Below are 13,550 nucleotides of genomic sequence, written 5' to 3'. Positions count from 1 at the left end.
GAACAAGCACGGGCGGATGGGCTGTTCCCAGCACAGGTGCAGGGAATGTCCCATTGACTTTGGTGCTTGTGAGGCATCTTCACAGCTGGTTTTTTCTGGCTGATAAATTTCCCTCAACCACATTTTGCTTCTCCCTTCAATGGATAAACCTTTTCCCTGACCCATCTGCCTACCCTGCAGGATCTGAGTGGTATCTGTGTCCCAGAAGACAAGGGTGTTAATGATGGCACAAGGTGTCCTGTTGGTCCGTCTGCCCTGTAGCGGAGGGATGTAGTTTTATAAATGTGGTGAATTTTCCCCATTGGAAGAATCATTCTGGGCTACAGACAAGATTTCTCTAGAGCAGAAATACCCATTTCCATCTTCACCTTTTTTTCCCTAAGGGTTTCTGGGAGTTCCAGCTGCATGCCTTCTGGCAAAGCCAGCAGCAGCAGGGCTGCCAGAGCCTCGTGTGGGGTTTTGCAGGTTGAGAACATGTTGCACACACAGAGTGCACAACACAGTAAAGCTGATATCAGCTCGCGACTAATTATCTCTGTATAAAAATTCCCCTGCTCGCCGTTTTGCCGTTAGAGGCTGGCTGGTAAGATTTATGACTCTGGCTAAAATGAAGTACCATTTCCTTTTTCTCAGCATTACTGTGCATGGCCTCCCTGGCTTTTCTTGTTAAAAAGACCTGAGTTCACCCAAGAGGGAAGATATTTTTGAACCACTTTCCCATCACCATTCTCCCTTTCTCTTTTTTATATTTTAAACCACCGCTGAAGATCACCCACAAAGCAATTTCATGTCTTTTGACTTTCCCCTGTTTGGAGTGAGGGGTGGAGACAGAGAAGATGAGAGGCAGCTCCTTCATGGGAGATGGAGCATTTGCTCACTTTCAGCCCATAGCTTGCACAGGCAAGGTGTGCACATCCATCAACATGGGCTCCCTCTTCATAGCTTGGTGAGCAACTACTGCATCCAGAATTTACATAAGCTAAAGGATAATTTCCTCACTTCGTGCTGTAACATGGGGGACCACCTGTACAGCTGGAGAAAAAGCTGTTTCTCCTGCCCTTATGTTGCACATGTATGTCCTCATTTGACAGGATGATGAAAATGAGACCACTGACTGAACTTTCTGAACTTGCTAATATATGGCTGACTTCATCCTAAATCACCTTAAAATTAGTTTGTGACACTGTAAGGCAGTTGGGGTTTTTTTCTGAGTACAGAGGGAAAAAAGGGAGCAATGTTGAGCTGCTGCCATCTCTTCCCAGTTGCAGTAAGACGTAGTTATTTTTGTATTAGAGCTTGGAAGAAAACCGGTAGAGATGCCAGATAAACCTCCCCAAAACAAACATTTGTGTTAATACTTAAATATTGTTCATCTTTTGCAGCATTTACTTATCTGTTTCCCACATGCTGAACCTTATGGGAAGTTTTTGTGGTTGACTGTGGCCTGTTCTTTCGTTCTCTATGTTAACTGTTTTCTCAATTTGCAATTTTTAAAAGAAAACAGCAGTAAGAGTCTGACTGTGATAATCATTCAACATGGGAACATCTTTTTGGCATGGCAGGGGTGTGTTTTTGTGGGTCACATCTGTTGGGTCAGGAGCCTTGGAGCATTAACCCAGTGAGCTGTGTCACTTCATGATGACCTGGAAGCATTCTCATCCAAGAGAACCAGCACTGGCTAGTCCAGTGTCATCTTCCAACATGCCAGACTCAGGGACAGCAGTTTCATCCTCATCACTCAACCTTCTCATTTTCTCCTGTTTGTATATGTGTTAACCATAATTTCCAACCCTTAAGGGGAAATAAGCTAGGTGTCTGAATTTTCATCAGATCTGACACAAAGTATTAGGCTGTGGCTTTTGCTGTCTATTGGTTTTACTGCATAGGACATAAATATTCAACTCATGTCATCTGATAAGGTTGCTGGGGAGGGGGTTTTTCTCACAAAATATATTAACTTTCCTTTCACACCTAGCCATTCTTTCATGAGTCATAACCCCAAGATAAAATATTTTCGATGGTGGCTTTAAGTCAAGTATATTTCAATGAGAAAATCACTTGGGTTTTACATGAAAAGATTTACAAGTTCCTGTGGCAGTAGTCTTGAACTGCATCCTTATGCCTTCTAGCCCTGCCTGCTTGATGTGTCACAGACCTAAGTGCAACCAGAGGACAAGGAAGGGTGGAAAATTCTCCCTATGCACATTCCCCAGCTTCTCTGGAGGTTTTCTGTTTAAGCCTGGTTGGTTTTGTTATGTGTAGCTGGTGAAAATCCAGTTTTCAGACTCTGGAGCACTCCAGGGCAGCAGCAGCTGCCTTCCCCTGCAGCCAGTCAGCCAGCAATGGTTTTCTTGAGGGTTCTCCTGGTGACTTGGGCCACAGTTTCCAGCTAGGGTGGTTCCTGACACTGTTTTGCCATTATCTGAGGGAATAGCTCAATCTCATCTTCTCTGACTGCTGACACAGCTCACCCAGACTGCAGAGCTGGTGCTCACAGCCCTGGATGGGTGGGTACCTCCCTGTTTGTGGTCCACACTTCCTTGCTTGTGTTGGTTTTCTGCATCCCACCTCTGGGCACTGGGAAAGAAGCTGCTGTGCCCTTCTGGCTCCTGTTTTGGCTGCTCCTGGTTAAACAGTGCGTGTGGGAACAAGCAGGAGTGATAGATGGGCATGTTCTTTCCCTTTGGAAGAACTCCACAGGTTATTATGAGGAAATTAGGTGCACTGAGGGTGAAGCAGACCATGTCTCTTTTGTGACATAGGTATCGATATCATCTTGGGTTTAATTCACAGATTTCAGTGAGACATCAGGCATTAGATGTCAGGAGCACTGCAAATGCCTTCTCAGCCTCAGGCGACCCTTCAAGCTATAAATGTTCCCATGAAGTTACTTCAACCAGACAGCAATCACACACAAAATGTAAGAGAAACACATTTGCTGGTCTGTGATGGCATTGCATGTAACAAAGCAGGATCCTTGACTTCACTGGGATCGATTTCTGTACATATTTGTGTAAGTAGCATCATTGCACCCCACCAGGTGAGGTACTGCTTCCTTAAATGTTTTTTTCTCCTGTCCACATCTGAGAGAAGCTCACCAACTGGTCTGCTTGTGTGGGTCATTTTACTTAGCCCTCATTTTACCCACCTATGCTGAACATCAGGATAAACAACCCACTGTGTATTTGTTGCATTCGTGTACTTGTTGCTCACTTCCCTCATGGCCCATCCAACATCTCCAGTGTTCTTGGGCACAACTACACAATTTTCTGTGTTTCAAACATCTTTCATGATAAGTGGAGTAATACCCAGGTACATTCATCATGCCCTCCTTAATTCACCTTTCTTGGTTTGTTGCAAACAGAAGTATTTGCCACTTTTTCTCCTTTTAAGCATTAAAGCCCTGTTGAAAACAAAACCTCTCCTTTGAACATTCTCTCTGTATGACAGAAATCCAAACTGGAAGGTGTTTTATTGAGGCAAATGGTTTTTCAGCTTCATGCATTCTTCTGCCAGTTAGAGTGTCTGGTGTGTCTTCCTTTACATTTGCATTCCTCAGTGCTCATTTCAGCTGCCAGGTGGTATTGGAAGCCATAAGAAGGAGGGAGAAAGAAGGTAACCTGGTTCAAAAAATGTACAAGAGGCTGTTAAATAATATAAGTTTTTTTAAAAATCAAGCAGATTTGCAAAGGCCAGTTGGAAGTATTGTTATTTTTCTAGATTTCTTTTCAAGCTCTTAGGGTGGATGCTTCTTTTTAGAATAAATATAAGGTTTTCTTGCAACCTCCAAGACTGCAGGAGCTGGTTCTTCAAGCTGGTGTAGGACAGTGATTTTGTGGCCTCTCATGACCCTGTTAACTGATGGCCCACACGTGCAGGTCTGTGCTGAGAGCTGAGACCTTGATGTGAGCAAGCCTTGGAGCAGAGAGTGCATCGTACCCTGCCTAAGCTCCGGCTCTTCCAATGCTGTAAACCTGGCTGATCAGCCTGTTAAACTGCTGAAACTCCTCTTCAGTAGGTGCACTGTTGGCTCTTCATTAGAGCTCAGTTTTTATGTATTCCTGTAGGTTTGCAGCTGTAGTAGCAGCTTTGCCTTTAATGCTTTGCCTGTTTCAGGAGAAGCCTTTTGTCGATGGAAAGCACGAAGGAGCCCCTCGTGCTGAGCATAGGCGGGGGTCAAGTTTCATTCTACCCTAAGCTGACCCCTGGGCAGAGAGATTCCTGCTTTAGTCTTTTAGATCATGTGTAAAACCTGATGCTGGCTGGATCATCCCGCATAGGGCAAGAATATCTGGGGAACATGGGGAGAGCTATGGAGTGAGACATTTGCAGAAGGGAATGAAATGTTTGGGATGCAGCCTCATGCTTTCTACAGCAGTGAACATCAATCAGACCTTCTCAGAAAAGCTTCAGTGGTGCTGAAAGTCTTCTTTCTCCCCCCACCCCTGTGGCCCTTTTTTTTCCTCTTGTTTCCCTATTCCCAACTTGTGTTTATTCTCTTTTTTCGTCTAATACACCATGGCATGTGCAATTTTTGCCCAGGCAACTAAGTTATCCTTAAAAACACAGAGGCTTCCCTGGCTTTAGTCCTTTGGCCATTGAGTAAGCGACAGTTATTTTTGTTCTACCAGTGATTTATGACTGAACAGATTTAGAGTTTATATTTTTAGGTTTATCGGCAATTTAAATAATGTATATTTGTGACCATAAATATTTGGTACTCTTACAGTCTGTCAATGAATGTTATGCCCAATTGGAGGAAACTAAAGAGACACAAGCATTGTGTTCCTAGCACAGCCTCATGATTCTTTTCAAGTACCTAATTAGGTAATCCTTAAAGGTAGCAAGAGTTTGAACATCTGTTGGTAAACCATCTAGAAGGGTGCCATCCAGAGGAAATAACCTGCTTGCCACTAGTGAATCAATTCTCCACAAGGCTTGGAGTGAAATGCAATAGGGTCACTGCTCAGAAATTCTTGAACTTTTTTTATCAGGAACAACATACTTAGAAAAATAACCACCAAATCTCTCTCATTTACACTGCATTTTTTTCCCCCACTTTTTTATGGAGTCATCAACAGGCATTAGTCATAATAAATAGATGTAGCAGACATCTCTTGAGAAACTAGGGTTTTTTACTGAAGAGTTAATTTTGCATGTTTTTAAAAAATAAGAGTAGTTTTTTAAAAGATCTAAACTTTAGGGGTTTATTTTCCTCTGCCTCACCTCCCCCTTTATCTAGCTTTGGTTTGTGGTAATCCTGCAGACACAGCCTTTGCAGTGATCCTGTGAAGACAGATACATGCCACTGCTTGTACTGCTGCTGTCCCCTTCTGTTCGAAAGAAAACCATCTTCCCTTCCACTCCCAGTTGCCAACTTCACTCAAGCAAATAGTAGTTAAGCATTCCAATGTTTTATTCCAGGAAAACAGTAAAGTGTTGGGTGCTGGCAACTTGAAAACCTCAACTTGAGAACCCCTATAGCTTCAGAACCACTTCAGAGTGTGACTGCTTCCTTGAGAGATGGGGGAAGCCTTTTCTGGGATTGGGATTGTGCTCACTGTGGGGTCTGGGCTGTGTGGTGGTGCTGGATTGGCTGCTGGGGGTTCACACCCCTGCTCCATCCCCCTGGCCCCAGCCCTGCTCTCACCAGCCTTCCCCATCCCAGAGTGCCTCCCCTCCAGGGACTGAGCCCTGGGCCCCTTGCACAGAGGTGACAGCACAGTGAATTTTCTGTGGGCAGATGAACATTTCATTCTCTCCAGTTTTCTTTTTGACATGGACTGGAATGACAGGTAGCTTTGCTTTAGGGTGGCTGCAGGATTGTGACACACATTGCATCAACCCAGGGGTACCAAATTAGGCTGATGGTGTTTCTTCTCTGAAGCTTGCCAAAGTAAAGGAGAAACAAAGGAACAAATGTTGTGTTCCTAACCTAAATTCCTTGATAAAATCAATGCTAAGCTTTGACAAAAGCCAGTATTAATTATTATTTAAAGCCTACTAGATAAATTTGCTGGTTTTGTGATAACTCCTTTCTGGTGTGATGTGCAGTTTCATAGAACCACAGGGTGATTTAGGTTCAGCTTTTTATCTGCTTCCAATCCATCTGCCATGGGCAGGGACAACTATCACTGGGCCAGGTCACTCAAAGCCCAATCCAACCTTGGCCTAGAACACTTCCAGGGATGGAGCATCCACAGCTTCCCTGTGCAACCTGCTCCAGTGCCTCGCCACCATCACAGTAAAGAATTCCTTAGTGTGTATGTGTAACAATGCACGTACCTGTCGTGTGATGTGGCAGAATAATCTCAGAAATGTGATTATTAGTTAGTTTACGTGTTAGCTTATCTGTTCAGAATTCTTTTCAGGGGTCTCATAGTGTGACTGAAAGGAAAACATGATCTTTGTAGGAAGGTATCTACAGCTTAAATCTTTGACAAAGTGTGAAATGGACATAAAGTAATTGTCATGTTTGGCATAAAGACCTTCTATATTAAAGAAAAAAGATGCCCCAGTGTGTTTTTTAGAATCAGAGGGAAAAAACAAAGAGATGTTTGTAAAGTTTCAGTGCTTGATTTTTTTTTAAATCGTGCCTTTATTTTATTTTAGGTTGCTCCAGCTGAGTTGCCAGAACACTGCCCCACAGAACTTTGGAGGGTCACTTCTTAATGGATTGCTGCAGCCTCTTAATTTCTCCATTGATCCTGTTCCCTGCATCGTGAGAACATTTTAGCCAGCACAGAACCTAGAAAAGTTACATGTAAGTCGTGATTCCAATTCCTTTCTATTTAAAGAAAAAATGAAAAAAAAAAAAAATCTTGGGAAGGCAAGGTAGAGGCAGTAAATATCACACTTTAGAAAAACACCATAAAAGCTGTAATTCAACTGCAAACATTAGGTGGTGAATAAATTGTTATTGAAGTAGTTACTTGCTTTTTTAACCTAAATAGTGATTGTCATTTTGACGGCTTTTCTAAGTGTTCTGCTACTACGGTAAACCGTAGTGAGAAGTGCCTAAAATAGCTCTGTTCCCCCACTGCTCTGTGCTTTGTTTTTCTCTGCAACGGGCTGTGTGTGTGCACACTTACCTTGGTGCACCCTGCCAAAGCTGCACATGCTCCACGTCACTCTGGAGGCCATCACCTGCCCTACAGGACTGCAGGCACCCTTCTGTTTCTCCCATGATGGAACCCATATGCTTCTCCTTTTGTTTTCCTGGAGTGTTTCCCTTGGAGGAGCCCTGGTGCTGCTTCATCCTTCAGCCTGCTGCCCCAAAAGGCTCTGTAAGCATCAGAAGTGTCTTCATTGCTACCTCCTGCTCCTTCCAGGTGGATCAGTGCTCCACCTGACCGTAGGAGGGTAAGGAAAGTTGTGCATAGATCTCCAAGGGACAGATTGAGGGGACTGCAGATCCCTTCCTACCTTCTCAGCTGGAGCAGCAGTCCCCTGTGCTTGTTGTGCTTTGGTATTTCACCCAAGATGGGGAGCAGCTTATGATCCTGTGCACATGTTCAATCCCTGATGCCACAATCCACAATGCCTGAGTCTTCCGCTGAAACATTCCGTAGCACAGCCTGGCATAGAATCAGTGGGGAGAAACTGGTTTGACCCTTTGCAGTTTGTCAGCAGTTCTAACCCTAATTCTGGTTTCTGAGCCAGAAGAAGCTTCTGGACCACTATAAGGATGTCATGGATGTGATGATCTGTGCTCTATGGAGGGTGGGGCACCCCAGAGCTGACAAGTTTGGGAAAAGGCTTGAGCACAACTTAATTTCATTAATTTTTAAAACAAAACCAAATTTCTTTGTGGTTAAGAGGTTTTTATCTTTGGGATGGTGTTATAAAGCAGCTTGGCCAAAGGAGGTAATACAAAACTGTGGTTCACAGTGTGGCACTGTGCACATTACCACCCTTGTTTGTTCACTGCAGTAACAAATGCATATGATGCAGTTTAGTCAGAACAGGTCAGTGAAGTACACCACTCCTTACTGGTCAGTTTTTCTTGAATGCTAACTAATACCATTTTTAGTATGTGGAACTGATCTGTATGTAGTACTACTTCTAAAAAAATATGAATGTTTTGGAACCAAAGGATTTACATTAGAAATATATCTTTATTTGAAGTACTTTATTTGTTTATGTGACACTAAAAGATTTACTAAAAAAGAAAAGTCTACTGCAGAAGGAGGATTGTGTTCTTTAATGCATATGGAAATTCAGTTTTTAAAGAGAGGAATTTTTTTTTCTAGTGTGATGAGTATCAGCAAAAACAATGGTGAAGTCATAGGCAGTGGAGAAAGTCTGGGTAGTAACAGAATTCACTGTCAAAGAGGCCTTACAAGGTGTGAGTCTGATTTTGTTTTCCAAAAAAGGGAGAGTATTGCCATTTCCTTGAGGGTCTGGCATTCTCTGGTGCAGTTATTAATCAAATCCCCCTTAGCAAGAATTGTCTGACTACAGGAAAATTTTGGATCTGGCTTGAAATTTGTTTTTAGTGCTTGTCTTAAGGGAAGAAGACTTGAAAATATGAGTTGTAACAGCTAGGCAGGCAGAAAAAGCTTGTTTTTCATTAGTCCTACTTAGCACTATTCCCATGAGGTTTGGAAGCCTTATTCACAATTTTTTGCAGGATTTTCTCATGATGTTTGAAAAGCTTATCATTAGGCATCTTGCAAATTCACTATTTAAAGCACTTCCAGAGGAACTAACTTCAAAAATATCATCCTTGTTGGGGGACTTGAAAAAGCAGACAGAAATGGGAAAGACCAAACCTCTCTCATTCCAATAAGTGCATGGGAAGTTTAGTCTTGCTTTTTGTTGTGCTACAAATAATCAGATGTCTCCTTTTGAGGAACAAAACCAGATCTGGGGGACCAAATGAACTTGAAAACCAGTATGAGGATATAGGAGCTGTCATCAAATATGTACCTTTCCTTTTTCTTCCTTTCTTTCTTCTCTTTTAACTGTGGTTATGTGCTTGTGCTCTGCATCATTTTTAAAGCATGGTGTGTACTCCAGCTCCTAGAAACCCATGCATCCCCTCACAGGCTGTTGGCTGGGGTTGCACCCGTCGCGCGCGCAGATCCGCGCCGGCGCAGGTAGACATGAGGGCAAGCTGCCCGTTGCTTATTTGATTTCTCTGTTTCCCATTGTCTGGCTGGTTTTGATGACAGACTCTGCTAGTAACAATTACCTCATTATAGCAATTTCCATAGAAAGAAGCAGACTTTCACTTGTTAATTAGCCCTGCTGGAAAGAGCAGTTGCACAAGGTTGACCCAGCTGTAACAACTACATTCTTCTTATTTTTCCCAGGGTGCAGTGGGATAAATAAGTATGCCTTTCCGCCCTTCTATTTATTATTTTGTTTCTATAATACTACTAGGATGCTGATGGATAAAATCTCCATAAAAATAGTACTTAGTGATGTGTGAGTTCAAAGCAGAACTTGCTTGTTCTGACAGAGCACATTGCAAAACCCTGTTATGGTGCGTGTGCCAGGGTAGTAAAGAAAACCCCATTTCTCCAGGTTCTCTGGGAATGAATCCTGGGCAGGTTAGACTGAGTGCACTGTAATGTGGGAGTACAGCAGTCAGGGAGAAGCTGTGCTCTCTGCTGAGAGGCTCTCTCCATTTGTTATCCCAAACAGCCACTAATGGCAGAGAATGTACAGAGCTGTGTCTTGGAGCAGCTGCTGGGGCAGGGCTGCTGGCACCCAAGCAGAGGCAGGTGACTCTTCCTAGCAGTGACCATACTCTGCTCACATTTCTCATTTTGTTTTACCCCTGTGGGATTTCCTTTAAAAGCAGCAAAAATAGCATCCCAATCAATGTCCTTCTGCAGCTCATAAAAAGGCCAGATTGGTACTGCTTATCCAATGTTGTGAATTCAGCAAGGGCCTATAAGTGGTTTAAACAGGATAAAAAAATAAGGCAACCCAAAACTCAGAAAGTTCTGTCCAGAAATTTAATATTTGCTAGGTATGAATTCTTCAGAGTATTTAAAAAAAAATTTAAAGATTTCTTGAAATCTATACTATGCCCATCTCTAGGCAGATGTAAATAATGTAAAATTTTAAATATGCAGATTTTGGTAGTTTAATGTCTGTCACCCGCCTACCACCACAGCCTGGGAAAAATGTAATTTTTTTTTAATCTACTCTTAAAGGTCAGATAACTTGACAGAATTCAGAAGATAGGCCGATTTCTGAAGGCAAAATTGTATCACTTTGTACATTACTTACCAAACACTCCTATCCATCAGTAGCAAACCCTCTTCTCAAGTGCCAAGACCATACCTGACTACATTGGCAGGTTTATCTTACTGGATGAGAGATGTGGCCATGTCTACGTTTCATGATTTTTCTGGTACGTTTTCCTGTTGGAGTGCTGTTTTCATAGGGGCAGAGCCACTTTCTTACACATTTTACAGTAGGGGCATATCAGGACTGTGTACCTCATGCCACCAGTGCATGGAGTGTCTCTTGCCTTGGGGACCTTCACAACCTCCCATGGCATCCTGTCCATTGACCACTGCCAGCAGCTCTGTGTCAGTCCCTCAATGTGATCAGGTGCTGCTCAGCACTGTCAGTGCCTCTGTGCCTCAGCCAGGCTGGTGGCCAGGGACAGCTTTTGATACGAACACATTGGTATATATATAAGTATATGATTTTTTAAATAAAATATGTATCTGGACAAATATATGTCCTGAACGGTGCTGGTGTGGCTTCAGGCAGGGTGCCACACGTGTGGGTGGTGAGCCAGGGTCCCTTCCTGGAGGTTTCTGCCCCAGACCCCGGTGCTGGAGGCATCCCTGTCCCAGCACACACGGTGACCGCGGGCTGTGTGGCCAGGAGGAGCGCTCTGCTCGTGTTCAGCTGCTAGCAGCAGCACAGGACAGCGGGGTTTGTTGCAGTGCAGTGTGCCACCCGAACCCGAGTTCCTCCGACGCCTCTCGCCTCGCTGGCATTGACCACAGGTTTGTTTGTTCGCCACCCCAGCGGTGCCACGGGCTGCGTGGGCGCGCAGCATCATTGATCTGTTTACTCGGCGTTCCCCGCGTGGCCGCCGTGTTGTGGCGAGGACTTTTATTTTTTGCTGTGGCAGGTGACAGCGCGGGTGTGTGTGGTGTGTCAGCCCGAGGCACTGAGTCACAGCCCTCCCTCCACCCAGGGCCAGCGGCACTTCCCCTTTCCCGGTGCGCTGAGATGCCAGCCCATCTCCACCGGTCATCTTACCAGCCCGTACATTGCATTTTTTTGGTTTTTTACAGAAAAGCCTGAGAGACGGTGGCAGCCAGACCAACTTTCTCTGTAACCCAAACCAATGAAAAGTAAAATCCACCTCACCACATCAGTTTTGTTTTCACTGCTGGCTCAACCTCTCCTCTCCCTCTGGCAGAGCCCTGCACAGTCATTCAGTGCCCGGCTTGGGGGTGGTGTGGTTGTTAGCTCAGTGGTGTATGACCCATTTATTTTCATAATGCTTAGATACCCGCGCTGCTGCGGCGTTCGGCACACAGGTCCCTGGATCCCGCGCAGAAAAGCGCGCACCTGACTGCAGCGGCGTGCCGGGGAGCAGCGGCTCTGCCCCAGCCCTGTCGGGAGCTGCAGGAAGCTGGTGTGCATTGGGTCCAGCAGGCAATTGATGAGCAAAGACCGGTAAAGGTGCATTTTTCTGGAGCCAGCACTTTGTCTTGGATCATTTCGTTCAGTATTGATTGCTAGCTGGTGGGACATGCTTCCTGTTAGGATGTACAAAGAGCAGAGACGTAAAAGCGCTGTATTGGATCGTTCTCTCGCTATAATAACCCGCACTTTCCGCGACAGCAAGATGATTAATGGCACGAGATTGCTCACTCTCAATATCTCCAGACATGGCATCACCCTCGTGTTGGGTCTGGTCTTAAGATGGATCTTTTTTCCTTTATTTCTTTTTGACTCAGTTAGTTGAATTCGTTTTCTGTGGGTTTTCAGATGATAATTAGGTTTATGCTTGTGTTACTTTCTGTAAATGGAAAGAATCAGGCACAGGACACACAGGAGAGTAAACTGGCATCGCAGTAGACCTGAGAGTTTTAGGTACAAAATTAGAGAGTAATTTGCAAAGCGACTTGGAGCAAAGTGGATTTAAACACAATGAAATCATCCTTGACAGCAATTTGTTTGAAGTTCTTCTACTGTTATGAGTGTGAAGGGATTTTTTTCTTTTTAATTGCCAGTTTCTGGGTAGAGTATTCAGCATAATTTCTCACAGGTAAGTGAAGCATTAACTCCTTGTACCTCAGTATTTTGGGCAGTGTGGGAAGAAACTGAGAGTTAGGGGGAAGCACCTTCTCTACTTCATCATTTGAAAATTAGTCAGTGGTCAGCTAGCTTAGAGAAAGGCTTTACCAGGGTCACTGGTACTGGGAAAAATGTATGAAAATACAGCAGAATCCTGGACAGTAGATAGGCACAGCATGTGAAAAGTTGTCTTCAGTGTTTCACAGAATATAATGGCACTCTAGATATAAACTGGAAAAAAAAGTAACAGCAATTAGCTAGTTTGCATTCCTTGTTCGGATGAGCCATGAGTTTTGGGGCTTCTACATTTATATACTTTTGCTGTAGGTGTTGGAAGTGTGGGTGGCCACGAAAAAGCAGTGGTTACAATAAGATTTTCCGTTTATTGCCCTTTGTGTACGACTAAAAATAAGATTCAAATGCTTCAGCATTTGTGGAGCAAGCATAATATTTCTCTGAGATCTGATGACTGGCTTGCCTGCAGCTTCAGCTCTGTCTGGTGGGTGAGTCCTAGGTTTTAATGCTTGTAAATGGGTCTGTGTTGGAGGGAGACTCAGAGCTTACTTGTGGTGTGGTCTGGCTGTGTTAATTCATCAACTTCTTACTGGAAAAAAAAAGAAAAAGTAGTTAGGCTTAGTACATAAGTTAAAGGTGGTGATGAAAGAATTTTGGAAGCAGAATTGTTCTGCTGTCTGGAAAAAGCAGCTTTGGAGAGGACTGAAAGATCTTTAAAGTCAAAACTTCCAAAACTTCAGTGGTGTACCTTGAATTGTTGATCCAGAACTTCATCTTCTGGCAAAGAAAAAGCGAAGCAGAGAAAAAAAAAGGAAATCTATATAAATCTGCTGAGCTTGAGAAACAAATTTTCAGGGTTAACTTTTGGCAGATAAAATCCTTTTTGTTTGCTTTTTAAGGATGACTGTTGAAATACACTATGTGATGCTTTTCCAGGTAGTTGCACTGGTTAGGAATCCACTAAACCAGTTGTGGTATCTTGAATACTAAAGTGTTCGGACCACATTGATTGATATGTCAGCTCATGGTCAAGAGAAATATTCAAGAGAGATGTCAGTATATGCAGGGAAATTTGTAGCTTCATGGTGTCAGCTTTGGTGCTGTCCCAGCTTTGCTCATTAGTTGCTGTGGCATTTCCAGAGAATGAGTGTGCCTGTGCATGTCAGGCTTCTCGGTCTGATGTCATTCTTGATGGATGAGAGGAGAGAGCATCCATTCAAGAGCTGCAGGACCCAAGGTAGAGGTTAAAA

The 13,550-nt window shown here is 43.8% G+C and overlaps 1 protein-coding gene across 1 annotated transcript in view; it reads left to right on the top strand.

Annotated features, from left to right (window-relative positions):
- The window catches only part of BACH2 (BTB domain and CNC homolog 2), a 183,029-nt gene that overhangs the window by 96,732 nt on the left and 72,747 nt on the right, over positions 1-13,550 (top strand). Inside the window, exon 4 of the mRNA XM_058020269.1 lies at positions 6,613-6,763. The gene's annotated coding sequence lies outside the window, so the exon portion shown is untranslated. The remainder of the gene's footprint in view (positions 1-6,612; positions 6,764-13,550) is intronic.

The sequence above is a fragment of the Melospiza georgiana genome, chromosome 3 (genome assembly GCF_028018845.1).
Source record: "Melospiza georgiana isolate bMelGeo1 chromosome 3, bMelGeo1.pri, whole genome shotgun sequence".
NCBI lineage: Eukaryota > Metazoa > Chordata > Aves > Passeriformes > Passerellidae > Melospiza > Melospiza georgiana.
The sequence above is the reverse complement of the archived record's forward strand: the minus strand, read 5'-3'. Positions and strand labels throughout refer to the sequence as shown.